The sequence below is a fragment of the Loxodonta africana genome, chromosome 1, assembly GCF_030014295.1.
Source record: "Loxodonta africana isolate mLoxAfr1 chromosome 1, mLoxAfr1.hap2, whole genome shotgun sequence".
NCBI classification, from domain to species: domain Eukaryota; kingdom Metazoa; phylum Chordata; class Mammalia; order Proboscidea; family Elephantidae; genus Loxodonta; species Loxodonta africana.
Genome location: NC_087342.1, coordinates 170,106,587 through 170,132,280, shown reverse-complemented (window position 1 = coordinate 170,132,280; position 25,694 = coordinate 170,106,587). Strand labels below are relative to the sequence as shown.

Genomic DNA, 25,694 nt, shown 5'->3' with positions numbered 1-25,694 from the left:
ATTGTGCTGTTTCAGGAATCAGGCTGCTCAGTTGTTTTTTTTTTAAGATTTGCCCTGAGTTTTATACTTTCTATACCATTTCTTCATCGGTACTCATTGAAAAATAGCTTGAAAAGCTACCTGGCAGATTTGTCCTAACTTTTAGTAAGCTTTTTATAGAAAAAGGTCCATTTGAGAACAAAGAAATAATCTGATTAGAAGATTATGTTTTTAGAATAATGTTGGTTTATGGGATGGAAAATTATAATGCAAATGCATAATAGTTGTGAATGTATATATATATCTCCAAAGAATATTTGGCATATTTCTTTAATTCACTCCTTTAAATTTATCTGTGTAGACAAGTAGGTAGAGAGTGATGAATAATTGGAATCATACAGATAGAGCCTTATAACAATATTTACAAAAACCTCTGCCTCACACCCCTGTGCCTTTGCTTACCCTATTTCTTCAGCTGGAAATTTCCAACACAATTTTCAATAGAAACCTACGTTTTGTTTGTAGCATGGGAAGAATTACATATGGCACTGTATAGTCCTCATTGTAGTCACAGGAAAACTGTTCCAAATTATGATTTTAAGGTACACATTTATATATGTATTTAAAATTTGGGATTTCTGTTGTTGGGAGCCATGGTGGTGCAGTGGTTAAACACTGGGCTGCTAACTGAAAGGCATTCCAGCGGTTCAAACCCACCAGCAGCTTCCGGGAGAAAGATGTGGCAATCTGCTCCTGTAAAGATTACAACCCAGGAAACTCTATGGGGAAGTTCTACTCTGACCTACAGGTTTTTCAGGAAGCCCTGGTGGCACAGTGGTTAACAACTCAGCTGCTAACCAAAAGGTCAGCAGTTTGAATCTACCAGCTACTCCTTGGAAACCTTATGGGGCAGTTCCACTCTGTCTTGTAGGGTCGCTATGAGTCAGAATCAACTTCACAGCATCAGGTTGATCTTTTTCTATTCTAAAAACCAAACCAAACCCATTGCCATCAAGTTGATTCCAACTCACAGGGACCCTGCAAGGCAGAGTAAAACTGCCCCATAAGTTTTCCAAGGAGCAGCTGGTGGATTCAAACCGCTGACCTTTTGGTTAGCAGCGTTAACACTTAACCACCACACCACCAGGGCTTTTTCTATTAGCATTTAGTAAATAGTAAGATTTATTGGACCAGTGAAGACCCTCCTGACTGTGGTTACTGAAACTTGTACGAGCGATTCTTAAGAAAGACAATTCAAAATGTAGAATTACAGTGATTCAGCAATTATTACCAATCTGTAAAAAGATGAAGCTTTTAATGATTTTACACATTCATAATGTCTATACGGAAACCCTGGTGGCGTAGTGGTTAAGTGCTGCTGCTGCTAACCAAAGGATTGGCAGTTTGAATCCACCAGGTGCTCCTTGGGAACTCTACGGGCAGCTCTACTCTGTCCTGTAGGGTCACTGTGAGTCAGAATCGACTTGATTGCAGTGGATTTGGTTTTGGTTTTCGGTAATGTCTATATATACTGATGATTCTGTAACATGCCTCGGAATTGGACAGACATAGCTGTGGCAGCATGCTTATCCGTTTCCCACCTTTGCCTTTTAGAATGTACGCCAAATAAAATCCTTCTTCTTGCTTTACTTTAACTCTGTGGTGATTTTACCCCAGGACAGTCCTATATGTCTTATATCAGAATTGCTTAAAGTAAAATCTTAAAACTGTAAATATGACCATAATTACGATCAAATGTGTACTAAGTTCTTCACCATAACACATTCTGGACTGGTTGTTTTGGCCTTTGATTTAACAACATTGGTATCTACGTACAAAGAACTGACATGCCTTAGAAATAAAGAGAGCTATAAATACATGTTAAGCTCCAATACCTGCAATTTCCAGGTAGGCAACCCAAATAAGGCCTGGGGCCTGTGGCAGACTGAAAGGGCATGCCTCAGAAAAGGGGCAGCCACCACTCCACTCCAGCTTGTGGCTGCCACGTGGGAATGTGGGCCCAGGGTTGTCAGATTCCGGGATAAGCCAGAAATCCAATTTTTTTTGTGATACCTGTTACCATTACATTTATTTTTTTTAGTTTTAATAACAGTAAGGGTGTTATGGATTGAATTGTGTTCCCTGAAATGATATGCAGAAGTCCTAACCTTTGTTATCTGTGAACGTGACCTCGTTTGGAAATAGGGTCATGTTCATAGGTCCTTATGAAAGAGGGAAGATGGCCCTGCGACAGCTATGTGGCAGCTATGTAATGCTGCAGTGGCCAGCCAAGAAATGCCTGGGACTACCAGAAGCTGCATGAAGCACGAAAGGACATTCCCCTGGAGCCTTCAGAGACAGCATGGCTCTGTTAACACCCTGCATTTGGGTTTCTAGCCTCTAGAACTATGAGACAACACATTTCTGTTCTTATAAACCACCCACTTTGTGATACATTGTTGCAGCATACCTAGGAACTAGCACAAGGAACAAAGAGAATAAACTTGTTGCTCTTGCTAACTGACCTGAGCCAATTTGATCACATGTGACTCTTAGGTTCTTTTTTATAGCTACCACAACCATAGCCACCAAAGAAGTTGAGGCAAGTATGGGTTAATTACCTTCCTATAATCTGCATCTTCCTTTCTTTTGATTCCAACACATAGCAACCTTATAGGACAGACCAGAACTGCCCATACAGTTTCCAAGGCTGTAATCTTTTTAGGGGGGTGGGGTGGGGGAGCATAGTGATAAAGTGCTATGGCTGCTAACCAAAAGGTCAGCAATTCAAATCCACCAGGTGCTACTCTGTCCTATAGGGTCACTATGAGTCGGAATCAACTTGGCAGCAGGTTTGGTTTTTTTTTTTTTGGTTTTTATTCTTTTTTGTGTGTGTGTTTTTGGAAATGTACATTAGTAAAACTTTTTTTTTAATTTTATTGTGTTTTAGGTGACAGTTTATAGCACAAATTAGCTTTTCACTCAAAAATTTGTATATACATTGTTTTGTAACATTGTTTGCGATCCCCACAATGTATCAATACTCTCCACTTTCCCTTTATACCCAGGTTCCCATGTCCATTTGTCCAGGTTTCCTGTCCCCTCCTGCCTTCTCATCTTTGCTTTTGGACAGGTGTTGTGCATTTGGTCTATACTTGACTGAACTAAGAAGCATGTTCCTACGTGTTTTATTGTTTTATAGGCCTAATACTTCACTGAAAGGTGAATTTTGGGAGTCACTTCAGTTATGAGTTAGCGGGGTGTCCCAGGGCCATAGTCTGGGGGTTCCTCCAGTCTTTGTCAGACCAGTAAGTATGGTCTTTTTTGTGAATTTTAATTTTGTTCTACATATTTCTCCAGCTCTGTCTGGGACACTTTATTGTGATCGCTGTCAAAGTGGCTGATGGTGGTAGCCAGGCATCATCTAGTGCCAGGTCCAGGCTGGTGAAGGCTATGATTCATGTGGTCCATTAGTCCTTTGGACTAATATTTTCCTTGTGTCTTTGGTTTTCTTCATTCTCCTTTGCTCCAAATGTGATAGGACGAATAGACGTATCTTAGATGGCCACTCACAAGCTTTTAAGACCCCAGATACTACACACTAAAGTAGGATGTAGAACATTTTTTTTTATGAACTATGTTATGCCAATTGATCTAGGTGTCCCCCGAGACCATGATCCCCAGCCCTTATCCTCAGTAACTTGGTCCCTCAAGGTGTTTGGATGTGCCTAGGACGCTTCTATCGCTTAGCCTTGGTCAAGTTGTGCTGCCTTCCCCTATGTTGTTGTGTGTTGTCTTTCCCTTCACTAAAGTTGACACTTGTCTACTATCTAGTTAGTGATTTCCCATTCTCACCCCTTCCCTCCGTCGTAACCACCAAAGGTTGTTTTTTTCTGTGTGTAAACCTTTTCTTGAGGTTTTATAATAGTGGTCTCATACAATATTTGTCCTTTTTAATTGACTTATTTCACTCAGCGTAATGCCCTCCTGATTCATTCACGTTGTGAGTTGTTTCACAGATTTATCTTTGTTCTTTATCATTGCCTAGTATTCTAGTGTAGTGGTTAAGAGTTCAGCTGCTAACCAAAAGGCCAGCAGTTTGAATCCACCACCCCCTCCTTTGAAACCCTATGAAGCAGTTATACTCTGTCCTATAGCGTCACTCTAAGTCAGAATCAACTCACGGTAAAAGATTTAGTTTTAATGGCTAATGATTGTGAGCATTTCCTTACGTCTCTGTTAGCTGTCTGAATGTCTTCTTTGGCGAAGTGTCTGTTCACGTCCTTTGCCCTTTTTTTTTTTTTTCTTGGATTATCTGCCTTTTCGTTGTTGAGGTGCTGAAGTAGTCCATAGATTTTAGAGATTAGACCCTTGTCAGATATGTCATAGCCAAAAATTTTTTCCCAGTCTGTAGGTTCTCTTTTTACCTTTTCGGTGAAGCCTGTTTAATTTTTAGGGATAAACACTATTTAATTATGTAGTTTATCTTCTAGTGTTTGTGCATTGTTAGTTACGGTTTTTATTGTATTTATGCCATGTATTAGGGCCCCTAGCATTGTCCCTATTTTTTCTTCCAAGATCTTTACCATTTTAGGTTTTATATTTAGGACTTTGATCCATTTTGAGTTACTTTTTGTGTATGCTGTGAGGTATGGGTACAGTTTCATTTTTTTTACAGATGGACGTCCAGTTTTGCCAACAACTTTTCTTAAAAAGACTGTCTTTTTCCCATTTAATGACTTTGGCCCTTTGTCAAAGATCAGCTCACTGTAGGTAGATGAATTTACATCTAGGTTCTCAATTCTGTTCCATTGGTCTACGTGTCTGTCGTTTTACCAGTAACAGATTGTTTTGGCTACCACGGCTGTAGAGTAGGGTGTGAGATCAGGTAATGTGAGGCTTCCTGCTTTGTTCTTTTTCTTCAATAATACTTTGCTTATCCAGGGCCTCTTTCTTTTCCATATAAAGTTAGTGATTAGTTTTTCCGTCTTGTTAAAGAATGCTGTTGTCATTTGGATCAGGATTGCGTTTTATCTGTAGATCACTTTGGGTAGGACTGACATTTTCATAATGTTGAGCCTTCCTATCCATAAGCATGGAATGTTTTTCCATTTATATAGGTCTATTCTAATGTCTTGCAATAGCGTTTTGTAGTTTTCACTGTACAGGCTTTTTATGTCCCTGGTTAGATTTATTTCTAAGTATTTTATCTTTTTAGGGCCTATTATAAACAGTATGCTTTCCTGATTTCCTTTTCTAAGTTCTCTTTTTTGGTGTATAGGAATCCAACTGATTTCTACATGTTAATCTTTTATCGTGCTTCTCTGCCTAATCTTTCTATTAGTTCCAGTAGTTTTTTTGTGGAATCTTTGGGGTTGTCTATGTATAGGATCACATCATCTGCAAATAGGGGTAGTTTTACTTTTCTAATTTGGATGCCTTTTATTTCTTTTTCTTGCCTTATTGCTCTAGCTAGGACTTCCAGCACAATGTTAAATAGGAGTGGTGATAAAGGGCATCCTTCTCTTGCTCCCATTCTCAGGGGGAATGCTTTCAGTCCCTCTCCATTGAGAATGATGTTGGCTGGTGGTTTTGTATAGATGCCCTTTATTAGGCTGAGGAATTTCCCTGCTATTTCTATTTCATTGAGAGTTATTATCAGGAATGGGTGTTGGACTTTATCAAATGCCTTTTCTGTGTTGATTGAGATGACATGTGATTCTTTTCCTTGGTCCTGTTGGTGTGGTGGATTACATTGACTGATTTTCTAACACTGAACCACCTTAGCATATCTGGTATGAATCCCATTTTGTCATGGTGTATTTATTTTTGATATGATGCTGAATTCTGTTGGCTAGAATTTTGTTAGGAATTTTTGCATCTATATTCATGAGAGATATTGGTTGTAATTTTCTTTTTTTTTTTTTTCTTCAGTGTCTTTGCCTGCCTTTGGTATTAGGGTTATGCTGGCTTCATAGAATGAATTTGAGAGTATTCCTTCCTTTTCTATGTTCTGAAATAATTTGAGTAGTATTGGTGTGAGCTCTTCTCTGAATGTTTGGTAGAATTCACCTCTGAAGTCATCCAGGGAGTTTTTTAAAATTACCTCTTCAATCTCTTCTCTGGTTATGGGTCTGTTCAGGTTTTCTGTCTCAGCTTGTGTTAGTTTTGGTAGGTAGCGTGTTCCTAGAAATTTGTCCATTTCCTCTAGGTTCTCAAATTTTTTGCGGTACAACTGTTCATAGTATTCTGTTATAATCCTTTTTTCCGTTGGGCCTGTTGTAATATCCCCCACCTCATTTCTTATGTGAGTTACTTACTTCTCCTATTTTTCTTTTGTCAGTTTGGCCAAAAGTTTGTCAGTTTTGATTTATCGATTTTGTTGGTGTTTTCAAATAATCAACTTTTGGTCTCATTGATTCTATTGTTTTGTTTTGTTTTTTTTTGGTTCTCTAGTTCATTTATTTCTGCCCTAATCTTTATTATCTTCTTTCTTCTGATGGCTGTGGGCTTCTTTTGTTGTTTCTATTTGTTTGAGTTGTAGTTCTAACGTTTTGATTTTGGCCTGTTCTTTTTTTGATGTGTATGTTTATTGCTATAAATTCACCTCGAGCACTGCCTTTGCTGTGTCCCAAAGGTTTTGGTATGTGTGTTTCATTCTCATTTAATTCTAGGAATTTTTTAATTCCCTTTTGATCCAAGGCTGAAATCTTTACGTAAGCTGACTGTCACATCTTTCTCCCACAGAGTGGCTGGTGGGTTCGAACTGCTGAACTTTCGGATTAGCAGCTTAGCTCTTAACCACTGTGCCACCAGGGCTCCTTATAATCTGGATATGAGATTATACTAGAAGCAAATCTCAGTTCAAATTCTGATATGCATGCAGACATTTATTAAACAAAACAGTTCATTCAACCCGTTCTGTAAGATAGATGAAAGCCCAGCTCACTGCTCTTTAAGGTGCTCTCACTATCTCCTTGCAAGATAGGTTCACTTAAGGCAGATGTGACACCATTCTTGAGGCTAAATTCTACAACCCTTATAGAAGACATAAGAAAATTTTGGAATGAAGCCACAGGCTCCTTGGATTCCTGTACTCTGTTCATGCAAGTTTGGGGAAATCTCTAAAATATGTTAGCCAATCTTCATATGTTAAATACTGTGAATTTCATGAATGATATCTCATTTTTATCATACTTCCTAAAAACCAGAAGTAAATCTGTTGCCATCAAGTCAACTCCGATTCATGGCGACCTCATGTGTTACAGAGTAGAACTGCTCCACAGGGTTTTTTTTGGGGGGGGGGGCTGTAATCTTTACAGAAGCAGATCACCAGGCCTTTCTTCCTAGTCTGGAAGCTCTGCTGAAAGCTGTCCACCATGGGTGACCCTGCTGGTATTTGAAATACCAAGGGCATCATTCTAGCATCATAGCAACATACAAGCTACCAAAGTACAATGAACTGACAGGTGGATGTAGGAATTAGTCCTTGCTTTCTAGAAGTTTCTGTCCTACAGGGGGAGACATGATTTGAGTAGAGATAAAAGGATAGATAAAAAAATTTTGTTCTGTGAAGGCACTAGAGAATGAGCAGCCAGATGGAAGAAACAGCAGTGCCTTCCCAACACGGATCAGAAAACTGGCACTGAGACAGGATGTAGTAGTTGTGGAGGCCCTCAACGACAGGCATCTGCTGGAGTCCTGCTCTACTAAAGGCAGTGCCTCTCAATTACTCTCAACTTTTTCTGCTGATAATTTTTATCTCAGAAGTTGAGGAGGTAACAACGGGAACTACTACTTTCTAACCTAACTTTAGCTATGAGGACTTATTTAGTATGCAAGATGAAAGTAACATGGGAGAAAGCCCATGTTCCGCTTAGTTTATGTCAGTGAACATTTACTGAACGCCAGCTATTGTGCCAGGCGTTGTTGTTGTTGTTGTTGTTGTTGTTAGCTGCCATCGAGCTGGCCCTGACTTGTGGTGACCTCATGCATGATATTAAATATTGCCCGTTGCCGCACCATCCCATGATTGGTTTCAGATCAGACCATTCTGATCTGTAGAGTTTTCATTGGCTGATTTTCAGAAGTAGATTGCCAGGCCTTTCTTCCTAGTTCAACTTAGTCTGGGAGCTCTGCTGAAACCTATTCATGGAAGGTGAGAATTCTACCACTGAACCGTCAGTGCCCCATACTGGGTATTAGGGTTAAAACAACAACAACAAGGAAACCATGGAAGGCAGCCTAGCTCAGATTGGATGTTTTGGGGGAAGCTTTCTGGAAAAGTCAACACCTAACTGAGTCTTGAGGAATGAGTGGAGTATGCACCATGGAAGGAAAAAGGGATGTGGCAATTGGGCTGCTGGGAGATAGCATTTTAGGCAGCAGGAACAGCAGGAACAATAGTATAGAAGCATGAAATAGCCTAAGTCACAGAACTACAAAATGTTTGATAATATTGGACTTTGAAGTACAAAGCAGGGAGTACCTGGAAATAAGGCTAGAAAGAAGGAACTGGTCATCAAGGGCCTTGTTTATCATACCATGAAACTTGGAGTTTGTACAGAAGGATTCACTAAAAGGTTTTAAGTAGAAGAGTGATGGGGTTAGGGTGCGTTTTAAATAGCGCACTCTCAGTGAAATCAAAGTGAAAAACAGATGGTGTCAAGACTGGAGGCAGGAAGGTCAGGTAAGAGGCTATTCAAATAGTTCAGGTAGGAAGTGATGACGGTTGTTGTTAGCTGTCGTTAAGTTGGCTTTGACTCACGGTGACCTTATGTATAATGGAAAGAAATGTTGCCTGGTCCTGCATCACCTTCATGCCATGGTGGCTGGTATGTCCAAGTTCATTGTTGTGGCTATTGTGTCAGTCTACCTCACTGAGGGTTTCTTTCATTCTTACTGACCCTCTGCTTTACCCAAACATGAGGTCATTTTCTAGTAATTCATCTTTCCTGATACCATGTCCAAGGTAAGCAAGTCGAAATCTTACCATCCTCACTTCTAAGGAACATTCTGGTTTTATTACTTCTAAGAAAAATTTGTTCCTTCTTTTGGCAGTCCACGGTATATTCAATATACATATATATATATATATATACACATACAGGCCAACACTTTTATTTTGAATGCATCTATTCTTCTTTCTTTTCCACTATCCAATTTTGGCATGCATATAAGGCAATTAAAGAGACTAGAGTTTGGGTCAGGTGCACCTTGCTTTTTCAAGTTTTATAGAGGTCTTTTGCAGCAGATTTACCCAATGCAATACGTTGTTTAATTTCTTGACTGCTGCTTCCACGAACGTTGATGAAGGTTAAAGGAAGGATTTTAGCAGGATGGGAGAGCACTTGAGCATATTTATAAGCTGAAGAAGGAAACTAGTTCTGAGAGAAATCTGGGAGACGAAATAATTGATAGAGCACAGTCAAAGGAGCTAGAGCTTAGGCAGAAGAATAACGTTTGGCTTAACTCATCCTCTGAAATCAGCAGGATGGAAATAAAAGAGAACAGATAGAGAAAACTTATACATAGGGGCAGGAAATAATGGCATGCTAGAGTTTGTAGGGGTGGCTGGGGTACCCCCAGATTTTAGGAAAGCAGGTTTAATTAAATTTAAAGCAAAGAAAGTTATGACCCCATAGCTTTGAGTCTTATATACTGTGTTATTGTTATGTGCCATCAAGTCAGTTCTGACTCATAGCAACCCTATAGGACAGAGTAGAACTGCCCAATAGGGTTTTCAAGGAGTGGCTGGTGGATTCAAACTGCCAACTTTTGGTTAGCAGCCAAGCTCTTAACCATTCTGCCACCAGGGCTCCTATACATTGTAAAGTATATAAAAATAAAAGCCGAATTTTACAACTGCAAACTATTACGGTGAGGAACCAAAGACAGCATACTATTGATGGAAACTTTTCTGAAGTCTCTCCACTGAACCCAGAATTTTGGAGGACTTGTGTATTTGACTTTTGGTGAAAGTGGGGATTTATGAGCAAGTTCACACGCGGGGGAAGAGGAATGACAGTCAAATAGCTGGTAAGAGTCACCCAGAATGAGCTGTGCCTTGGGTAAAATGATACAGTCCACCAAAAAGAGCTCTTTAAAAGTTATCTTCACAGGAAATTAAAAAATAAAAAAGATACAATTTCATGGACTGGGACAGAAAGTATAATGTTAACAAATGGAAATGACAAAGAACAAATTTAGAATTCCTCTTGTTTCAAAATTTTTGCTCTAGGAGCAAAATCATCAGATGGCAAAGGGTAGAACCAGGGCTTTGAACCAGTTTGTTCTGGTTCAAATTTGAATTTCCACCCCAGATACACTGAATCAGAACCTATAGTTTAACAAGATCCCAGGTGAATCTTGTGTATAATAAATTTTGAGAACCACTGCTCTACTCTTGGTTCTCCAAATTACTCCCTAACAAGCGGCACTAGTATCACCTGGGAACTTGTTAGAAATGCAAATTCTTAGCAGGGGTTTGAAACAGAACGAACCAGTTCAAAGTCCTGAGTAGAACAAATATTTAATAGGAACGTTGATAACTGGACCATATCCAGAGGAGAGATGTATCATGTGAAGGATGCCTGAAAGAGCTGAGAATGTTTATCCCTCAGTGGGTTATGGGGCATGAGAGCTATTTTTTTCATATTTAAGATCCGTCTTTTAGAAGACGGTCATTTTCATGTGATTGTAGGCAGGAGGGAGGCAGGAACAGACACAAAAAGAAAGAAAACAGGGTAAATTCCTAAAGGTTACAGGAAGCTGAATTTCAACTCACTGTAATTACTTTCTTCATATATAAGGTTCTCCATACAGAGTCTCCCCTGGAAAAAAAAACAAAACATTTTCTTAGGAAAATATTTAAACATACAACAACGCTGAAAGAATTTTACAGTGATTGCCATATACCTACCACCTAGATCCTACCATTAACATTTTACTCTACCTGCTTTTTCACATATATAGCCATCTATGCGATGGCACTGTGTTGGTTTTGGGATCCCTCTATCCATCCATCAGTCCCTCTTATATTTTGATACGTTCCAAAGTAAATCCCATGTAGTTTTGGCTGCCATTGGGAAGATGGTGCACCTTCATCCCAGGAGCATTCTTGGATAGGCTAATGACTGTAGGAATGTTGTAAAGGAGATTTCTGCTTTGAGTGGGTGGAGTGGACTAGATTTGTGGCTTTCTGTCATGTACGATTTTATCTTAGAAAATTAGTAGAGAGATACTCCAGTTTGTCACGCATAACTCTTTAGATTATTGCAAGGTAGTCATGGGAAGGCACACAAGACCTCACAACTTTCATTTAGAACCGAAGAATCTGTGTTAACAATTACAATGTTAGTTAAATGGTTAGAATCCAAATCTTTAGATTTCAGACTTTTTACCTTTAACGAGAGGTCTCAGGAGGAAGGGTTGGCCAAGGCTCAAATTCAGAGGAGGTCAAATGGGGGCGGGCAGTATCAGCAGGCCCTCGGTCTTCGGAGAGTAAGACTAGAGAAACATCCCTTTGCCTCTGCCTTCACTCAGTAAGTGAGCAGAAATTCAGGGTTCATATGTGAAATTCTCACCTTGGCCTCACACAATAAGTGCCAGTATGACATCAAAGACTAGTATGTAGTGTCTTTTCTCCAGTGTTACAGATTAGTCAAATGTCATTTTTAATCGAAGGTTAGAGATTAGGGAGGTCATTTAGATTTATGTCTCAAGGATAGTTTTCAAAGATTAACTATGTTATGTCTTCCTTTATCACAGCATGCCTAGTCAAAGTCAAGTTGTTTACCACATTCTTCACATGCTTTTATGCCTAAGTTCAAGGACCACATAAACCAGAGGCTCCATCAGCCTGAGGTCAGAAGAACTAGGTGGTGCCTGGCTACCACCAATGACCACCCTGACAGGGAGCACAACAGAGAATCCCTGATGGAGCAGGAGAAAAGTATGGTGTAGAACTCAAATTCATATAATTAATGGTCTGAGACTGGAGGAACCCTTGAAGCCATGGCCCCTGGATGCTCTGTTAACCCAGAATTAAACCATTCCTGAAGCCCACTCTTCAGACAAAGATTAGACTGGACTATAAAACATAAAATAATACTTGTGAGGATTGTGCTTTTTAGTTCAAGCAGATAGATGAGACCAAATGGGCAGCTCCTGTCCAGAGGAAGGATAAGCCGGAAAGGGATAGGAGCTGGTTGGATGGACATGAAAAACCCGGGGTAGAAAGGGGGAACATGCTGTCACACTACAGGGATTGCAACTAGTGTCCCATAACAATATGTGTATAAATTTTTGTACAAGAAATTAACTTGAGTTGTCAACTTTCACCTAAAGCACAATAAAAGTTTTACAAATAACTTTCTAATGACTTACAGATTTCTAATGATTTATAGGTAATGTCAAAGAGCTTCACAAAGGTAAGCATATTTCTAAGTTCATATTATGAATGTATTATGTATTTTGAAAGTGTAATAGCAACTTTTACCTCACAGGATTTGAGAGCATCACAGCAGCATACAGAGTACTTTCTGTTTGGCTGCTACTCATTCTAGGAAATGTATTTCACATTCCTACCCACTGTACATCAACAGATACTGAAATAAATTTTCAGGAAACAATATTTACTCTTAACACAAATAAAGTGAGCTGGTATTTTCTATTTGATTATTTTAAAATGCCAGGCAAGAGTCACTAAATTGATTTGATGACTTACCAGTGTATTGTGATTCACAGTTTGAAAAACATTGGACTAGTCAACCTCCAAGAAGATTCTTTTTTTTTTTTTTTTGAGAATTCTGCTAGCTACTATTAGGATTTTCCTAATCTTCCCAAAGATCAGGAATCTGTTTTGCGTCTCAGTAGAGTATTTACTTAGTATGCAGCGCATTACGTTGCATGGGATGTGTGATGAAGAGGAGAACCTTAAATGGCTGGTAAGACTTCCGGGTAGATCCAATTCAAACACTATTGAGAAGCAAGTTTATTAATTGCTTGTTATTTTTGGATATAGGAAATATACAGGAAGATAGAGATATGCACTATTGGATGGGTAGGAGAGCTCCTGTACTCATATTTTAGTCTTCTTCTGTTAAATGCGGCTATTACTGCTTGCCTTTGCTCTGACAAAGAGCAACAAATGAAACAATGGATGTGAAAACACTTTGAAAACCAACGTTTTGTCAGTATTATGTGATGCCAGGAAGAAAGAGATGCTTCAATCAATCTCTAGTGAGGAAATGTCTCAATATATTTAAAACTTACTGCTCTTATAGAACTGCTACATTAACTTTCTCACACTCCAATGACTACACCACAGGCGCGAGACTCTCTGAAGAGGGTAGAAACTGTAAACTTGCCAGGAGTTTCACCCCACATTCGAGCAGCTCCCTCCACCCGCGCATGCTCAAGCGTGGATAAGGCCTTCGCGGGGTTGGGTAAAACTCCGAGGCAGGAGTGCGGGCCATGTGAGGTCTAGTGACGTCATCTCTGGGCGCCGAGGGTGACTGGACTTGCCGTGGGCTTCCAAGACTCCGCGGCGCTGCTGGCTGTAATCTCTGGATACCGGAGGGCGGAAGTGCAGCAGGGCTCGGCTCCAACCTCCGCGCCGGTGCCTTCTACGGCTGCGCGGGCTCTCGGGACTCCAACCTAGAGCGCCTCTGCGGGTACTGTGTGTGGCAACCAGCCTTGCCTCCTTGCCAGCGTCCGGGACCCAGGCGTCTCCGCTGGTGCAGGAAGCCGGAGAAGGAGCCGGCACTTCGGGTAGGGGGTGTGTGTGTCTCCCAGTTAGAGGAAATAACTGGAGGAGGACTGGGGAGGGGCCGGGTAGGTGTGGTAAGAAGGGGCGACTGGCCGGCTAGGGGAGCGCTCCTCTGGGTGGTGATGGCGGGTGAAGGTGGTTCCCCGGGCCGAGGTGGGGTTGGCGAGAATCAGCCTCCGGAGCTCTGGGGCTGGCCGGAGGGTGTGGCCTGCGAAGTCTCTAGGGGAATATGTCTGTCTCTGACTAAGGTAGGAAACCCAGTGTTTTATCGCAGACTCTAGCGTTCAGTCCAGGACCTCCATTTATTTGTGGAGGACTTATTCAAACTGCAATTGGTTTATAGTGCAGTCTGATTCTATCTAATCTAACTGGGTGGATATTTCCTCCAATTTATATTTTCAACGGCAATCATTAAGTGTCATTTTATTAAAAATATTTAATGTTAGCAAAGCCATTTTCTTTTGGCAAAGCACTTTCACGTACTTTAGTTATGCTTCAGGTTATTTTCAAGTGACACTAAACTTCAGGAACCTAGGGAATCTGGGTTGGTTCTAGATTTTTCTGAGGCTTGGGAAGACACTGCATGTTTTCAGCAAGAATCAGAACCCAGGGGCCACCAAACAGCAACTGAACTTTTCAAGGCCTTCCAGAATTCACTTGATTGCTTGGGACTGGAGAGTGTTTGGATCTGAACTGAACTATGTGTAATTTCCTCAGAGGAAGTTGCTGGTTGAATTTTGAATTTGAAAGTCAGGGTGTGTGTTTGGGCTGAGGGTAGTGGTTGAGAAGAGTTTTACACTAGATTTGAACATGTGCTTTGATTGTCAAAGGTATGCTGTTTAAAATTGGGGACAGATGGACAGAATGGTTATGGATTTTTAGAATAATGTGAACACTTCAGGTGTGGATCGGCTTGATTAATTTAACAAATATCTAGTGTCTGTAGTGTGCGGGAGTGCTGGACAAAACAGATAAAGAAAACAGTGAACAAAAGAAAAAAATTCTTGCCATCATGACGTTCACGTCGTCCCAGGAGGGGCAAAGAACACATTAATACAAAAATAAATTATGTGTCAGTGGTGAGAATTGCTATAGAGAAAAGTAAAGTAGAGAAGGAGAATGGGAAACGCTGATGGTGTAGGTAGGAAATTGCAGTGGTGGTCTCCAAAAAGAAGATATTTGAGGTGAGACCTAAAAGTAACAAAGAAGGGTGCCATGTTGGTATCAGTGGAAAAAACCATCAGACATAGGAAGAGCAATCACAAAGGCCCTGAGGCAGGTGCATACCAACTAGTTTGACTGGAAAAGGGAAAGAGGTAGTAGATAATCAGATCTGAAAGTTAGTGAGATGGGGCCAGGTCATATAGGGCCTTGTAGGACTTTTTAAGAACTTTGATTTTTAAGTGCTTTCAATGAGATGGGAGAGTTTTGAGTAAAGGAGTAAACTGATCTGATTTGTGTTTTAAAAGGATCTTTCTGATTGTTATGTTGATTGTATGGAGCATGGGTAGAAATAATAAGACCTGTTAGTAGGCCACTGCAGTTAAAGGTCAGGGTATCTTAGATCAGGGTGGTTATAGTGGACCTGTTGCCATCCGGTTGATTCCATCTCATAGCGACCCTGTAGAACAGAGTAGAACTGTCGTACCATAGGGTTTCCAAGGATTCAAGCTACTGAGCTTTTGATTAGCAGCTGGAATTCTTAACCACTGCGCCACCAGGGCTGCTCGGTAATAGTGGAGGTTTCTAAGCTACAGGCCTTAGGTGTACGGGGGGCGGAGGGGGAATCAAGGATTACAACAAGATTTATGGCCTGAGCAACTAAAGAATGGAGTCCCTGTGGTGGTGCAAAAGGTTAATAATGCACTCAGCTGCTAACCAAAAGGTTGGAGGTTCAAGTCCACCCAGAGGTGCCATAGAAGAAAGGCCTGTTGATCTATTTCCAAAAAGCCAGCCATTGAAAACCCTATAAAGCATAGTTTTACTCTGACACACATTGGGCTTGCCATTAGTTGGAACTGACTCGACAGCAGTTAGTTTTTAACTAAAGAATGGAGTTGCCTCTTACTAAGATGAGGAAGACCACAAGAGGAATGGGGAGAAGATCTGAAACCATGTTCGTTTTGAACGCATTGTATTTGAGATGCTATTAGATTTCCAAACGGATGTATCAATATGCAGTAGTATATACGAAACTAGAGTACAGTAGGGAAATCTGAGTTGAAGATGTGAATGTGGGAATTGTTAAAATATAAGTGGTTTTAAAGCCATACCATCAGAAGCAAGAATGGCGAGACTATGTCTCACATACTTTGGACGTGTTATCAGGAAGAACATCCTTCTTGGTAAAGTAGAGGGTCAGCGAAAAAGAGGAAGACCCTCAATGAGATGGATTGGCACAGTGGCTGCCAACAGTGGGCTCAAGCATAACGATTGTGAGTATGGCACAGGACTGGGCAGTGTTTCATTCTGTTGTGGGTAGGGTCCCTGTGAGTTAGAACTCATGGCACCTAACAGCAACAACGAAGCCATAAGAGAGATCCCTTAGGGAGTGGTTCAAGGACTGAGCTGTGGGGCCCTTAACACCCCTTCCTCCCCCGTGAAGGCTGGAGACTTTTCAGTTAAACTCTTAAGAAACACTGATCTGCTGTAACATGGTAAAAATGGTAGAAGGAAATGGGAAGCAAGACCATTAGCTGAGAGAGAAGAAGAAAGGAGGGTAAAAATGAGGAAGAGAGGTATGAAATAGCGATCTAGGACGGTGAGAGAATAAATGGACTAGGGAAATGTAGGAATGCCAGGCAGCACTCAGGGCCCACTTTTGAGGTTAGTGAATTCAGAGGGAGGCCAGCCAGCATAGATTATTATTTCTAGATGTTTAAAAATTTACTTCTAGTAGATATTTGATATTTTAAGTAATTTCCAGGTAGTTGGGGATTTTGGTCAGCAAAATAGCTTCAGATACTAGGTTAGCCTTTCTTGGAGTGTGAAAGGGACTGTTAATTATGCATTACGTATATATTTTTAAATCATACCCCTCTCTGTCTTTTTCTAAATGACTTGTATTGTTCACCAAACATTTTTGGGCACCTACTCTGTTTCAGGCACTGATCTAAATGCAGAGAATACAGAGTCAAGAAGACATAGCCCGTGCCTCAAGAAGCTTGCTTCTGATAGATTGCTTCATAGATTGGGATTTCTATGCTTGCAAAACATTGCCTTCAAATTGGATGGATGTGATGATGGTGTAGTGTATGTAGGAGAGGATAAACTGTATTTCTAAAATACTGATCTTCGTTGAATTTAAATCACAGTTGTATTGATTTGGAAACAAGTTTAGGTAGAAACATTTAAGAAGCTAGTATACTTTTTGGATTTATCTATTTTTTCAGTTATTAAACATTTCAGAGTCTGCCATGTACTAATTATGGTAATATTAGAGATTCAAAGGTAAATATGATTCAGTTGCTGTTCTCAAATAATTCCAAGTTCAGTGTGGGAAGGGCCAAGAAAGAGATAAAATAAACAGGTAACTGCAATACTTTCTAGTAAGTGCTCTCCTAGAAGTAATTAGACCGGATGCTGCCAAGGGGAAAGCTTCCCATGGAGCTGATGTTAAACTCAGTCTTAAAAGAGGATTAAGAGTTGGTCAGAGGGATAAGAGAGGAAGAGTGTTCAGGCAGAGGGGCCATGGAAGCATAGGGAAATCATATATTAACAACATATACCATTTGGATGGTTACTGTGTGCTAAACACCCAACTAAACAAGCCTGTGAAATTGGGAGTCCCTGCATGTGATACAAATGGTTAATGCCCTTACCTGCTAACTGAAAGAGGTTGGGGAGTCTACCTAGGGGTGCCTCGGAAGAAAGGCCTGGTGGTCCACTTCTGAAAAATCAGCCACTGAAAACCCTGTGGAGTACAGTTCTACTCTGACACACGGGTCACCACGAATTGGAAGCGACTCGTGAATTGGAAGTACCTTCATTTTACAGATAACAAGGCTCAGGGAGGTCAAGTTTGTTGTCCAAGGACACACAGCTAATAAGTGGTAGTCAAAGTTTAAATCCACGTAATTCTGATTCCAGCACCCCTTACTGTATTGCCTGCTGTCAGCATTCAGATCTTCTCTGTAATTGTTCTTTATCCCTTAACAGCTTTTCCCCAAGTTATATTTATTCTTTTTGGAAAGACTCATATCTTTTTGTATCAAGTCGTTGCACCACTCTAGTGAGGCAGTCATTACTTTATGCTTTAGTTGCTTCTTTGCTGGCCTCTCTGACTAGGCTCTGTTTCAGTGTACTGCTACCAGATAATTGTTTTTTATTTCCCGATTATAAAACTTTACAGACTCTTTAGGCCCGTTGGTTAAAATTGAGAGCTCCACGATCTTCTACTTGATGTGCTTCATGTCTAGTCTCATTTTACAGATTTGGCACCAAAGGACTAATCATGGTATTTCTCAGCAGTTAACATGTGTTCAGCACTGTATCAGACATAGATTTTTTTTTTTTTCCCCCAGAACAACCTGATGAATTGAGTATTACTAATTCCATTTCAGAGGTAAGAAAATTGAGACTTAGGAAGTAAAGTGACTTGCCTAGGGTCCCATGCCAGAGTAAAACATGTTACACTGTCGGTGCTTTCATTATCTACTACTGCTCCAACCCAAAGGGTTTTAAAAAGCTGGCATACACATTGCTTCTGCCCACCTCCTGCCTTTGCTGATGCTATTTTTACCTGCTTGGACTATTTGTCTTCGTCTCTTTGTCTATATTCTATCTATTCTTCAAGTTCTGTACCTTTAAGAATTCTTACTTGAGCCCTATAGGTTGTATTAACATTTCACTTCATTTTTCTTCCCCTTATGAAAGCTGTTACAAAGTAACATTTAGTTATAACCGTGGTCATTTTGGAGTTAGAAGGGACTTTGATAGTGAGCATAGTATGATGGAAAGAATATGAGATTGGAGATCTGGCTGAGGATGTGACTTCTAGTTTTGGCTCTGCTGTTTATCAGCTACAAGATTTTAGAAAATTCGTCTAACCTCCCCATCTCAAATTCATTATTTGTAAAATGGGAACATATAGGTTTGCTGTGTGCATCAAGTGTGAGAAAATGTAATATGTACAGTGTTTCTGGAGTTACTTGATATTTAAAGCAGAATACATTATTATCTAATTATTGTTACCTAATCTGACCTGCTCTCGCCTCACTTTTTGGAATTTTGTTTGGTTCTGTAATTTAGCCTTTATACATTGTCTTTCCAACTAAATTCAAATTCAGTGAACATGTTTTGAGCACCTAATGTGCTCCAGACACTGGCATGTACCAGAGATAAGAAGATGAGCGAGACATGATCCTTTTCCTCGAGGGAATGCATCGCAGTGTGCTGGCAAATAAACATTTTTCATATAAGCTTGTAAGTGCTGTAGTAAAGATGAAGGTGTAATGAGGAAACACAGTGGAATCTATTAATTCTGCCTGAGTCGTGCATAGAAGAGAGACTGTTTTGAGCTAGGTCCTGAAGGGTGACCATGTTAGAAGACAAGATGGGGAAGGCTACTCTGGGGCAAGGAACCACCAGCATGAGCAAAGCCATGGAAATGACATAAAAGTACATAATATGATTAGTAGATTTAGAGATAATACCTTCTGTACAACAACTCGGGTTTTATTTTGATTATTTTTTGTATTCCCTGAGCACTTGCCACAGAGCTCAGCATATCAAACTATTAAATGTTTGACTCTATTGAGTGTTGCTAGCTGTGTTCAGCACCTAAGTTTTTAGCTGTTGATTTCCTTTCGTAATTCTTGTTTGTATTATAGTTTAGCTTAACTAGTAAAAAATGTCTGCCTTGAGCATTATGCTCTTTTAAGAACTATCTATGTAGGATCAAAGTGACCACAGCTACACAGATAGGAAACTTAGGGAGCAGTGAGCTTATGTTAATGGGGGAGGAACAACTCAGAAAAGGAGGGTGAGAATGGTTGTATGTTTTGAAGAATGTAATCAATGTCACTGAATTGTACATGTAGAAAAAAGTTGGATTGGTATATGTTTTGCTGTGTATATTCTCAACAACAACAAAATAAAGTTTAAGAAAAGAATCTTGTTTATATTATGTAGTACCTGTGATTATTCTTTGCTCATGAAATCTTTATAACTTTTGAATGTTTGAGTCATACTCTGCTATGTTTGTAAATTATAGTGGTAGCTACAGTGGTATTTACTGTTTTAAGGATTAATTCATTTTAATTCTCATCTCTCTCTTATGTGATAAATGCTGTTATTCCCATTTTCCAGATGAGAAAACTGAGGCACAGAATTAAGTGACTTACCTAAGGTCACATAGTAAATTGTGGAGCTAGGTTTCAAATCCAGGCAGTCTAGCTCCACAGTCCACACTTTTAATCCCCACACTGTAGTGCCTCTCGAGAGTTAATTTTTGTTTTTCTGCCTCTCTTTACAAGGAGTGTTGAACATGCGCGTTGTTTTCTTTATTCGCGTATCAGTTTTTCTTATACGTTTTTTTAGTTACGTGTATTCAGGGAGATGCTTTCTTACTTACATAATTCTTCATAGATGAATATTTATTAATATTAAAAGGTTAACATTTTACAATCCTATATATTTGGGCTTGTGTATTTTGAGGCAGTAAGTAGCCTTGTTTGCAGTTTTCATAAATCTGGTTTTCAGAACTTGTTTTGCAAAATTTTTATTGACTCTACCTGCATTATACCTTTAGCTGTTTAGGTCCTACAAGAAATGTGTACATGAGAGTTAATGGTATATGGGAAATAAGGTACCACTTTATCTTTCACCCTTTTTTTTTAACACCTAAAACCCCACTGCATAACTCTGGTAAACTGGGCTGGAACACAGGACTTTAAAACCCAAGTCTGTAGCTGAGAGAGCCCTGGTGGCATAGTAGTTAAGAGCTTGGTGGCTAACCAGAAGGTCAGCATTTCAAATCTTCCAGACACTTCTTGGAAACTCTATGGGGCAGTTCTACTCTAACCTATAGGATCCCTGTGAGTCGGAATCCACTCAGTGGCAATGGGTTTTGTAGTTGGAGTCTTGAGGTGTTCTCCCTTCCTGTAAGCCTAAACTCATATCACTGTTAGAGAGGGTCTCCCAGAAATAAGAGGAAGACAATGGCCATTTCTTTTTACTGTTGTTGACACAAGCAGAAGAGAATGCCAGAGAAAGAAAGAACAGGATGATCAAGTGTATTCCCACCTGGCAGCGTAGAGGAGGGAGAAAAGAGGCATACCTGTATGCATCATATCCTGCTTTATGATGATCCCTGGCTGTTAATAAACCCAGCTCAAACGGTGCCCTGGAATCTGACCAGTCAGATTATTATTTCTTCTTGGGAGAGGAGAGTAGCTGGGGAGAAGGAAGAACTTCTAAAGATGCCTTCTCTTAGGTGATTGTAACCACTTTAATTTTGAATTACCTTTTGCATTTATTTTCTACCCATTTCTCCTGAGAAGGAAAAATCATACAATGTAGTTATCAGTAGTGACGTTTCAACCCTGAAATCATGGTTAAATGTTCATGAAGTCTGTCAGGAAAGGAGCTTTTTGCCTCAAGTTGTTTTCTCTTTGTGAGCAAGAGAGGAATCTGTCAGTCGAAGCTGTTGATTAATTAAGTGGATGTGTATCATGGTTATAGAAACCACTACTTACCAATTTTATATTAGATAGAATTTTAGATTTGCTACGAACCCAGAGTTCATTATTCCCTGCCACTAATATATTTATTTAAAAAGAGCAAGCTATTAATATAATCCTGAAGTCTTGCCTATTATCAGTGAGTTAATTTCGTATGATTTGTAAATTTAGGAATTTTCTGCAGAATGCTGAAATTGAGTATGTTGTTTGCATTTGAAGCCTTGTTGTTAGGTGCCGTCGAGCTCATAGAGACCCTGTACACAACAGAACGAAACACTGCCCTGTCCTGTGCCATCCTTACAATCATTGTTATGCTTGAGCTCATTGTTGCAGCCACTGTGTCAGTCCACCTCATTGAGGGTCTTCCTCTTTTCCACTGACCCTGTACTTTGCCAAACATGATGTCCTCCACCAGGGACTGATCCTTCCTGACAACATGTCGAAAGTATGTAAGACACAGTCTCACCATCCTTGCTTCTAAGGAGCATTCTGGTTGTACTTCTTCCAAGACAGATTTGTTCGTTCTTTTGAAAGTCCATGGTATATTCAATATTCTTTGCCCACACCACAATTCAAAGGCGTCAGTTCTTCTTCAGTCTTCCTTATTCGTTGTCCGGCTTTCACATGCATATTATGTAATTGAAAATGCCATGGCTTGGGTCAGGCGCACCTTAGTTTTCAAGGTGACATCTTTGCTTTTCAGCACTTTAGAGAGGTCCTTTGCAGCAGATTTACCCAATGCAATGCGTCGTTTGATTTTTTGACTGCTGCTTCCATGGCTGTTGATTATGGATCCAAGTAAAATGAAATCCTCGACAACCTCAGTCTTTTCTCTGTTTATCATGATGTTGCTCATTGGTCTAGTTGTGAGGATTTTTGTTTTCTTTATGTTGAGGTGCAAGCCATACTGAAGGTTATGGTCTTTGATCTTCCTTAGTAAGTGCTTCAAGTCCTCTTCACTTTCAGCAAGCAAGGTTGTGTCATCTTCATAGTGCAGGTTGTTAATGAGTTTTCCTCCAATCCCAATGCCCCGTTCTTGTTCATATAGTCCAGCTTCTTGGATTATTTGCCCAACATACAGATTGAATAGGCATGGTGAAAGGATACAACCCTGATGCACACCTTTCCTGACTTTAAACCAGTCAGTATCTCCTTATTCTGTCTGAACAACTGCCTCTTGATCTATGTAAATGTTCCTCATGAGCACAATGAAGTGTTCTGGAATCCCCATTCTTTGCAATGTTATCCATAATTTGTTATGATCCACACAGTGGAATGCCTTTGCGTAGTCGATAAAACATAGGTAAACATCCTTCTGAGATATTCTCTGCTTTCAGCCAGGATCCCTCTGATATCAGCAATGATATCCCTGGTTCCACATCCTCTTCGGAAGGCAGCTTGAATTTCTGGCAGTTCCTTGTTGATATACTGCTGCAGCTGTTTTTTTTTTTTTTATTAACTTTTATTAAGCTTCAAATGAACGTCTACAAATCCAATCAGTCTGTCGCATGTAAGTTTACATACATCTTACTCCGTACTCTCACTTACTCTTCCCCTATCGAGTCAGCCCTTTCAGTCTCTCCTTTCGTGACAATTTTGCCAGCTTCCCTCTCTCTCTATCCTCCCATCCCCCCTCCAGACAAGAGTTGCCAACACACTCTCAAGTGTCCACCTGATATAATTAGCTCACTCTTCATCAGCATCTCTCTCCCACCCGCTGAGCAGTCCCTTTCATGTCTGATGAGTTGTCTTCGGGGATGGTTCCTGTCCTGTGCCAACAGAAGGTCTGGGGACCATGGCCGCCGGGATTCCTCTAGTCTCAGTCAGACCATTAAGTTTGGTCTTTTTATGAGAATTTGGGGTCTGCATCCCACTGATCTCCTGCTCCCTCAGGGGTCCTCTGCTGTGCTCCCTGTCAGGGCAGTCATCGATTGTGGCCGGGCACCAACTAGTTCTTCTGGTCTCAGGATGATGTAGGTCTCTGGTTCATGTGGCCCTTTCTGTCTCTTGGGCTCTTAGTTGTCGTGTGACCTTGGTGTTCTTCATTTTCCTTTGCTCCAGGTGGGTTGAGACCAATTGATTCATCTTAGATGGCCGCTTGTTAGCATTTAAGACCCCAGATGCCACATTTCAAAGTGGGATGCAGAATGATTTCATAATAGAATTATTTTGCCAATTGACTTAGAAGTCTCCTCAAACCATGGTCCCCAGACCCCCGCCCCTGCTCCGCTGACCTTTGAAGCATTCATTTTATCCCGGAAACTTCTTTGCTTTTGGTCCAGTCCAGTTGAGCTGACCTTCCATGTATTGAGTGTTGTCTTTCCCTTCACCCAAAGCAGTTCTTATCTACTGATTAATCAATAAAAAACCCTCTCCCACCCTCCCTCCCTCCCCGCCTCGTAACCACAAAAGTATGTGTTCTTCTCAGGTTTACTATTACTCAAGATCTTATAATAGTGATCTTATACAATATTTGTCCTTTTGCCTCTGACTAATTTCGCTCAGCATAATGCCTTCCAGATTCCTCCATGTTATGAAATGTTTCACAGATTCGTCACTGTGCTTTATCGATGCGTAGTATTCCATTGTGTGAATATACCACAATTTATTTACCCATTCATCCGTTGATGGACATCTTGGTTGCTTCCAACTTTTTGCTATTGTAAACAGAGCTGCAATAAACATGGGTGTGCATATATCTGTTTGTATGAAGGCTCTTGTATCTCTAGGGTATATTCCCAGGAGTGGGATTTCTGGGTTGTATGGTAGTTCTATTTCTAACTGTTTAAGATAACGCCAGATAGATTTCCAAAGTGGTTGTACCATTTTACATTCCCACCAGCAGTGTATAAGAGTTCCAATCTCTCCGCAGCCTCTCCAACATTTATTATTTTGTGTTTTTTGGATTAATGCCAGCCTTGCTGGTGTGAGATGGAATCTCATCGTAGTTTTAATTTGCATTTCTCTAATGGCTAATGATCGTGAGCATTTTCTCATGTATCTGTTGGCTGCCTGAATATCTTCTTTAGTGAAATGTGTGTTCATATCCTTTGCCCACTTTTTGATTGGGTTGTTTGTCTTTTTGTGGTTGAGTTTTGACAGAATCATGTAGATTTTAGAGATCAGGCGCTGGTCTGAGATGTCATAGCTGAAAATTCTTTCCCAGTCTGTAGGTGGTCTTTTTACTCTTTTGGTGAAGTCTTTAGATGAGCATAGGTGTTTGATTTTTAGGAGCTCCCAGTTATCTGGTTTCTCTTCATCATTTATGGTAATGTTTTATATTCTGTTTATGCCCTGTATTAGGGCTCCTAGGGTTGTCCCAATTTTTTCTCCCATGATCTCTATCGTTTTAGTCTTTATGTTTAGGTCTTTGATCCACTTGGAGTTAGTTTTTGTGCATGGTGTAAGGTATGGGTCCTGTTTCAGTTTTTTGCAAATGAATATCCAGTTATGCCAGCACCATTTGTTAAAAAGGCTTTCTTTTCCCCAATTAATTGACACTGGTCCTTTGTCAAATATCAGCAGCTCATACGTGGATGGGTCTATGTCTGGGTTCTCAATTCTGTTCCATTGGTCTATGTGCCTGTTGTTGTACCAGTACCAGGCTGTTTTGACTACTGTAGCTGTATAATAGGTTCTGAAATCAGGTAAAGTGAGGCCTCCCACTTTCTTCTTCTTTTTCAGTAGTGCTTTGCTTATCCGGGGCTTCTTTCCCTTGCATATGAAATTGGTGATTTGTTTCTCTATCCCCTTAAAATATGACCCTGGAATTTGGATCAGAAGTGCGTTATATGTATAGATGGCTTTTGGTAGAATAGACGTTTTTACTATGTTAAGTCTTCCTATCCATGAGCAAGGTATGTTTTTCCACTTAAGTAAGTCCTTTTGAATTTCTTGTAGTAGAGCTTTGTAGTTTTCTTTGTATAGGTCTTTTACATCCTTGGTAAGATTTATTCCTAAGTATGTAATCTTCTTGGGGGCTACTGTGAATGGTATTGATTTGGTTATTTCCTCTTCAATGTTCTTTTTGTTGATGTAGAGGAATCCAAGTGATTTTTGTATGTTTATCTTATAATCTGAGACTCTGCCAAACTCTTCTATTAGTTTCAGTAGTTTTCTGGAGGATTCCTTGGGGTTTTCTGTGTATAAGATCATGTCATCTGCAAATAGTGATAACTTTACTTCCTCCTTGCCAATCCGGATACCCTTTATTTCTTTGTCTAGCCTAATTGCCCTGGCTAGGACTTCAAGTACGATGTTGA

At 40.2% G+C, this 25,694-nt stretch overlaps 1 protein-coding gene across 8 annotated transcripts in view; it reads left to right on the top strand.

Annotated features, from left to right (window-relative positions):
• The first annotated feature begins 13,474 nt into the window (after nucleotides 1–13,474).
• ATG5 (autophagy related 5) overlaps nucleotides 13,475–25,694 on the top strand; it is a 220,824-nt gene continuing 208,604 nt past the window's right edge. For 2 of the 8 annotated variants that reach the window (XR_010322545.1, XM_023543205.2), the window contains exon 1: nucleotides 13,484–13,752. The gene's annotated coding sequence lies outside the window, so the exon portion shown is untranslated. Of the gene's footprint in view, nucleotides 13,753–25,694 lie in introns of all 8 variants that reach the window. The other 6 variants (XM_023543213.2, XM_023543208.2, XM_064289319.1 and 3 more) reach the window with 5 other exon arrangements.